Raw genomic sequence first — 7,418 nt, 5'->3', positions numbered from 1 at the left:
ACCTCCATGTCCCTGCCACAAGCCTTTGCTTGGCATCTGGTGCTTCCTCATTTCATGGCACTTACCTCCCTGTCTCATCAGCACATGTTGGCTTGTGTGCATTCCTCCCCCTGTCACCATGCTTCAGGAAGGGGAGCACATACATTTCTTTTTGTTCAGTGTTGCATTCTCAAGGCTTGCTGGACAATGCTGATGCTAGATAGTGTTTTGAAAGAGTGAATAAATGAATGAAGAACTATACTTAGGGTATCTGCAATATCTCTGGGAGATGAGTAATTTCTAGTGGTGACATTAAACATTTCAAGTACTCTGTTCCAAATGAAGTGCAACTAATCTGTGGCAATGGAGATCACACTAGTGGTTACCTTTACTGGTAGAAAAATGGAAGTATTAGCCGGGCATGGTGGCGCACACTTGTAATCCCAGTACTTCAGAGGCTGAGACAGGAGGATCACAGGTTCGCGGTCAGTGTCAGCTACTTAGTGAGGCCGTCTGCAAATCAGTGAGACCCTGTTTCAAAATGAAGAATAAAAAATAGGGTTGGGGGTATGGCTTGGAGGTAGAATGCCCCGATTTCAATCCCTAGTACCACAAAAATAAAAAATAATTAAAATAAAAATTTAAAAATGGAGGTATTAACTAGGAAGAGGAGCAGGGAAACCTTCAGAGAAAGAGAATATATTTTCTAGATGTTGGTTTTGTAGGTTATACATATATTAAAAATTTATTGAGCTATATACTTATATTTGTACCCTTTCTTTGTCAGTTAATATAAAAGAAAGAAAAAATTTAAAAATACTTTTTTTTTGCTCTAATACCACACATATATTTTACTATTTCTTAGCTCAAGAGTGTTGCACTTATGGTTTTTAAAGTAGCTTTTTTTTTCTCTGTTTAAGATTGCTACCATTTAATAAGATTGCCTGAAACCTCCTAGCACTAAAATTTCTGAAAAACATATTTTGTACACATGGAGCTGAAAAGTCTGCAGTTCACTTTTTCTAAGAGTACATAACTTTGTTGAATACATTATTAAAGTCAAAATTTAACACTAGCAAGTGGGCTTTTCTTGACAGAGTGAGCCCATGCATATATGACTTTGTCTTCTTTTTATAGAGCTGAGAGCAATTCCAAACCAGCCCCAGGGGATGGGGTAGTCTCTGAGCATCTTGTGGGAACCAGTTTCCTTCCAATAAGCTGAAATTCCCTCTACTCTGGTTCTAACCCATTAAGCACCCACCAGACTGCAACTTCGTAGCCTACTTTCAGAGGAATCTTAACGAAGAATTGTGATAGAACTCCTTTGACCAAAATGATGGCATTCCCCTGTTCTCAGACTGACTTCTTCAAGGGGACTTCCAATGAATTCTTGTGCAATTAAACCATCATCCCATTAGCACATTATAATTTAAAATTGCTTCAAGAAATTATTCCCACTCCTAGGGAAATAGAACTAAAATGAATTTCACGTGTATGCTTATTTATAGAATTCTTGAGTTACCTTCATTTATATTTACACTTGCATCTCATAAAGCTATTAAAGGTTTTTGAACATATACTGCTTAGCTTTTTTCTGCTACCATATTTTAAATCACTTGTAACATTTTCAAACTAACTTAATTCTAACCTGTCTTTCCCCATCAAACCTACCTTTTATTTGCTGTACTTCAGCCTCATAATACCTAAACTCTTATCTTTGCAGCTAAATAGACTATTCAAATTGACTAAAAATTGTCTTTCGCATGTTGGTCCACATCATCTCTCTGGCTTTGTTGCATTCTGAAGTTATTCAATGTGAAATAATGGTCAAAATCAATTACGAACTCCAAGTTGTCTTTGACAGGGGAGTATTTATTATTGTTATTAGATGATGTTCACTCTATTGAGGCCGTGTTTATGGAGGCAGGAACATGCCTCTCTCTAAAGATTTTGCTTTTTAGAAGGCACATAAAAATCTCAGGCTTACTTTTCAGCTTCATAAATACACAAAGGGACGCATCGAGTTAACACAACTCATCTATCTTGAGTATCATTTGGTTCAAACAACCATAGAACTAAATCCTAAATAACCTGTATAACCAATGTTAACCATGTTTAAATCAGCTTTAACGGGGAAGAAAATGGTTGACTGCTTGATAATTCAGAACAAGACAAAATTGTATCTTGAATTTAATAATATGTTCAATAGCTAAGTATCCTTAGAAAAAGGAACTGCATAATTCAGCTTCATGTGTATTAAATTTATTGAATTGTTTGGTTTTTTTTTTTGCGGTACTGGGGTTCCTGGAAGCCCTTCAACCTCTGGGCTACACTCCCAGACCCATTTTATATTTTTATTTGGAAACAGGGTCTCTTAAGCCAGCAAGGCTGGCCTTGAACCTGCATGATCCTCCTCCTGTCTCTGCCTCCCAAGCGGGATTACAAGCGTGCTCCACCACGCCCGGCTTGAATTGTTTTTTAGAAGTTTCTCAAGTATAATTTGAAGCCACAGTAATGATGATTCTCACTTCTAACCTTTGAAAACCAATCTCTCTCCCTCTCTCCGCCTCTCTCTCTCTCTCTCTCTCTCTCTCTCTCTCTCTCTCTCTCTCTCTCTCTCTCCAGGTCTAGCATTAGACAATGTGGAAACAAATTATTCCAAAACTTAATGGCTCAAAACAATATTAATATTTACATTGCCCATAAATCTGCAATTTGGGCAGGGCTCAGTACAGAAGGGAATATAGAGATATTGGTGAAAACAGGGAAAAATTCAATATTTCTATATATCACTATGGTTATGTAGCTTTTTGCAGTTATAATAATTTTCCTTTTCACCACTGCCCCCCATCCAAGCAGTTCTGTGTTTAAGACGCCAGGGAAAAAGTATGACAAGGTATGAAACAGGCAACAGCCAGGGAGTCTCTGGCTCTTGTGTTTTCAGAATCCTGAACCCTTTACAGAACTCATGTCAGATGCCTGGGATGCAAACATGACTGACAGAGGGATTCCCTCTGAGGAAGAATATGAAGATTAAACCACAGAATTCCTACCCCAAGTATCATGTCTCCTGAAGAAAAAAAGCCTGTATTTTAGTGGGTATTTGTTGTCCAGGTCCTGAAGTGTTAAAAGAGAAAAAGGAGATTCTATGGAAATGATATGGAGGCAAGAAAAGGGAGACTGTTGATAAGAGTGGATAACAGAGGAAGAAGCCAGCATTGGCAGAACCTGAAAGCTCCAGGGTGGGCCTCGCAGAGATGGTACACAGGCCCAGCAGTCACTGGCTCTTCTCAGGGACATTTCTAGGAGTGCTGAAGAATGCTGGGATCAGAGGTCTGAAGCCAACCGCTTCTGGCAGAACACATCACCTGTCCTGGGCAACACTGAAAGGACTAGTGATGAACAGGAAAGAAGCCACCTTCCCTCCTTGTTTTCTGCTTCCTGTTGGTAGGACTCTCAGAAAGCCAGCTGGCAAAGGACTCTGGGAAATGCAGACTGAGGAATCTCAGTGCCAACATCTCAGAGTGGAGTGCAGAAAGGATGAACTTGCAGCTAGAGGCAGTAGGTAGGTAGTCAGTCAGCATGTCCCTACACATGTAAAAGGAAACCCCGAACTGAAGAGGTTGTCTCAGAGTGACAAAGATTAAATTTTGGTTTCCGATCAGGGTGAAAATTGAAATAGAAATTAAGTTAGATTTCGGAAAAAAATTAAGAAAATTATTATTTCAAATATTCTGAATATATCTGCTGATAGCCAGGACCCCTACTATATAATTTATTTATTTATTTATTTATTTATTTATTTATTCATTTAATTTTGGTGGTACTGGGGTTCCTGGAAGCCCTTCTACCTCCAGGCTACACTCCCAGACCTGTTTTATATTTTTATTTGAAGATAGGGTCTCTTAAGCCAGCGCAGCTGGCTTTGAATCTGCACGAGCCTCCTGTCTCCGCCTCCCAACCGCGGAGATTACAAGCGTGCGCCACCACGCCCGGCAATATTTTAAATTGGTTAAAACTGTAAGCAGAGCAAAAATGCTAATAGGATAAAAATGAATATTTGCAACTATGACTTATAGTTGTTAAGATTATGAGTGATTATCTTTATTTTCTTAGTTGTCTACAAAAACACGTTACTTTTACAATAAAATTATTATTTTTTTTTTGATACTCAGAATGGAATCCAGGGGCATTCTACCTCTGAGTCACACCCCAGACTATATTTTTATTCATTATTTTGAAACAGAATCTCACTGAGTTGCAAAGGGCCCCACAAAGTAGCTGACACTCTCCTAAACTACAGTCCTCCTATCTCAGTCTCCCAAATGCTGGAATTACAAGCATGCGCAACCACACCTGGCTTACAATAAAATTATTTTTAAAACTTGTTGATGTAAATGTTATGTCATAATTCATTTGTATATCATACTTTAAATACATATCTAGATTGGACTGATCCCAATCTAAAATTTCCCTTTTCTTTCTCATATTTCTTAAGGATGATTAGAAACTAGCAATGTTCTGTGAATTCCATTCTTCAGTGTTTTCTCCGAACCCTCATACACCTTTTGAATTAACAAGAGGGATGTAGTCTTCAATTCGCATTCATTTTGACAAGAAAATGTTCATTGCAATTGTCTTCCAGTTTGAAGTTTTCATAAACTTCTTTCTTCTGCTTATTGGCCCCAGAGTCCAGTTCTAGTATGACAGCTGTGACCAGGGAGTTCTTATGATAGCCCTTACCATAGGCACATGTGTTACCAAGGACCTTCAGAGAGGTTTTGATGTAACTCCTCTCAGACATAAAACATCAGATTCCCTCACCTGTGACTTCCTGGCTCTGTTTTGGTTTGGGCCTGATACCACATTGGCATTAAAAGGATTCCTCTTTTTGATCACCATGTTTCTCTGAATCACCACTCAATCAACCTACAGTTTGGTTTTGATTGTCCCCCAGAGCCAGCTGCTCTGACCTGACACTGGGAGGAATGTCAACAATCATGGGTCTGTGGCAAGACCCTTTTGGTTATTAGAACAAGAAGGAGGTTTAGAAGGGGTGAGCCTCAGCCTAGAGTTCATTGTTAGGTTCAGTTTTGTCTGTTTTGTAAGCATGGGCTCTCATTTTGAACCTCTGGTCTAAAATTAATCTGGTTGAAGCTATATTCTAAGGAAATTTGACAGGCCTTAGGTACAAAATCTAACAAGGACAATACAAATAAAAGCAAATAGAGATGTGACACATGTGTTGTGTATAATAGTTCTAAACCACGGAGCCTGAAGGAAAATAATGTAATGACTGAGAGCCCTGTTGTAGTCAGATATTACAGGAAACTAGATGAATTCTGTAACTGACTCTGAAGATGGATAACAAGAACTCAAAAACAATAAATATATAGCAACAACGAATGTATAGCAGAAGAAAAACCTAATCTTTGGGTTTTAAATGACTAGGATTTGAGAGTTTGTTGTTGTAGCATAACAACATACACTTACCCATACGTTATGGTAGCCATTCTTGCCAAGGCATTTTAAAGAACCGTTCTCCATAGAAAAAAGTTAATGCACAATATTTTTTCAGTATTTGGGGACAGGGTTTTAGATATGTTGATAACTTTCCCTATTTGAAATGCTTAATATTATATTATGCTTCCTTTTAGTGGAGGCACTTAAGCTGTACTTTTTTTTGAAAAATACTTTTAAATTTTTTGTTCATGTACTCTCTCTTACTCCCAGGTATTTCTCAAAACCTTTTTGATGGATGCTTAATGTACATTCCCATGCATATAACTGATAATCTTCTCTTTTTTTATCCATTACGTTTAAAGATTTAGGTGTCTGTATTTATGTAATAAATCAAGGCAAATTTTTCATTTTGATGCTCGGATACTTTATCTGGCAACCACACAATACGTAGAAGATTATATTCTCCTTCCCTTTAATAAATCCCACAAGGAGCAGAACTAGTAACAGGAAATTAGTGTTTGAAAAATCATTCTATGTCTGTGAAAAGAAAGCTCTCTAAGGATACCGCTACTGTGGCCATGAATTAATGAGAAAATATTCAGCTATTTTTTTTAAGACAACCTTCCCTCAAGATCTTGTAGTATATTCTTTCAGGCTGCTAATGACCGGCTTTATTCAAACTTGGCATGTGGTTTTTTTTTTTTTTACTTCTTTTTCTTCTTATAATAATTCCATCTTTCCAGGTGCTCCCCTTCATAGGATGAATGTAAGAACTACTTTTACTGGGTGTAGATGTTTTGAGAGAACTGGTAAGGCAGGCGGCTTTGAAGCTGCTGTTTTTCATCAGCTTGGCGGGTAATCTAATCCCTCCACCCTAACCAGATTTGACCTAAGTGAACACAGCTTGCCTCTAGTCCAGGGATAAAATTGGAGGAAAGAGATAGTCTGCATGTTCCTGGCTGAGAAAAGAGGAGAGAAGGAAGATAAGACTGTGGTTTCAAATATCCTTAATGGGAAATCGCGACAGTCATTTTTCACTGGGGCTGGGTGCTGTCCAGGAGCTTTGATTACTGCCTCCTCTTTCCTGGGAATCCTTTTGTTTGGTCATTCTGGTGTTTGGACTTTGGCCAGGCCACTTCTGCATTCTCCAGGTAACTCTGGGTCTGTCTCAATGCAGCCCTGGAGTGACTCATAGGTCTGTAACTGATAGACCACTGTCTGATTTTTAGCAATCTAAGTTTCTCTCCTGGATTTACGTCCTGAAAGGCAAGGGTGAGTTTTGTTTTTTTTTTTTCCTGGCTGCTGTCTTGCTGGCTCAGAAAGCCTAACATGCATTCAAACCACAGCACCAGGGCATTGCATCAGCATTTTTATTACTTTTTTTTCTTTGTTATGCATACTGAAAGCAATTAACAGAGAGAGAGAGAGAGAGAGAGAGAGAGAGAGAGAGAGAGAGAGAGAGAGAACCAGAAAAGGAATGTTGTTAGTGTTTTCTGATTTATGAGTCTGAAAGACCTGTCACACTGAGCCCCAGAATGATTTTAATTAGCTGAATGACTGAAATGCCTTGTCAATGAGATGTCCCCTCTGATGAGTGAGCAGCCAGGAAGGGGAGACCCTGGAGAGGTGGGGTGGGGCTGGCTGCAGATGGAAACCATGCTGCTCCTTCTGCCTGCTTCTGCAAAGGCTGATTCATTGTGCACATCATTTCATTCTTAGTCTGGTGAGAATGCAGGTATTCCTTGATTTACAATGAGGTCATGTCCCAATAATCCCATTGTAAGTCGAGAATGTATTTAATACACCTAATCTACTGAACTTCACAGCAAAGCATACTGCAGCGTATCAGTTGTCTACCCTCATGATTGCACGGCTGACTGAGTCTGGGGCTTCCTGCCGCACTGCCCAGCATCTCGAGAGAGTATGAGGCCATTTATCACCACCACTGGCCTGGGAAGAGATCAGAATTTGAAGTG

Source organism: Muscardinus avellanarius (genome assembly GCF_963383645.1).
Source record: "Muscardinus avellanarius genome assembly, chromosome: 2".
NCBI lineage: Eukaryota > Metazoa > Chordata > Mammalia > Rodentia > Gliridae > Muscardinus > Muscardinus avellanarius.
The sequence above is the reverse complement of the archived record's forward strand: the minus strand, read 5'-3'. Positions refer to the sequence as shown.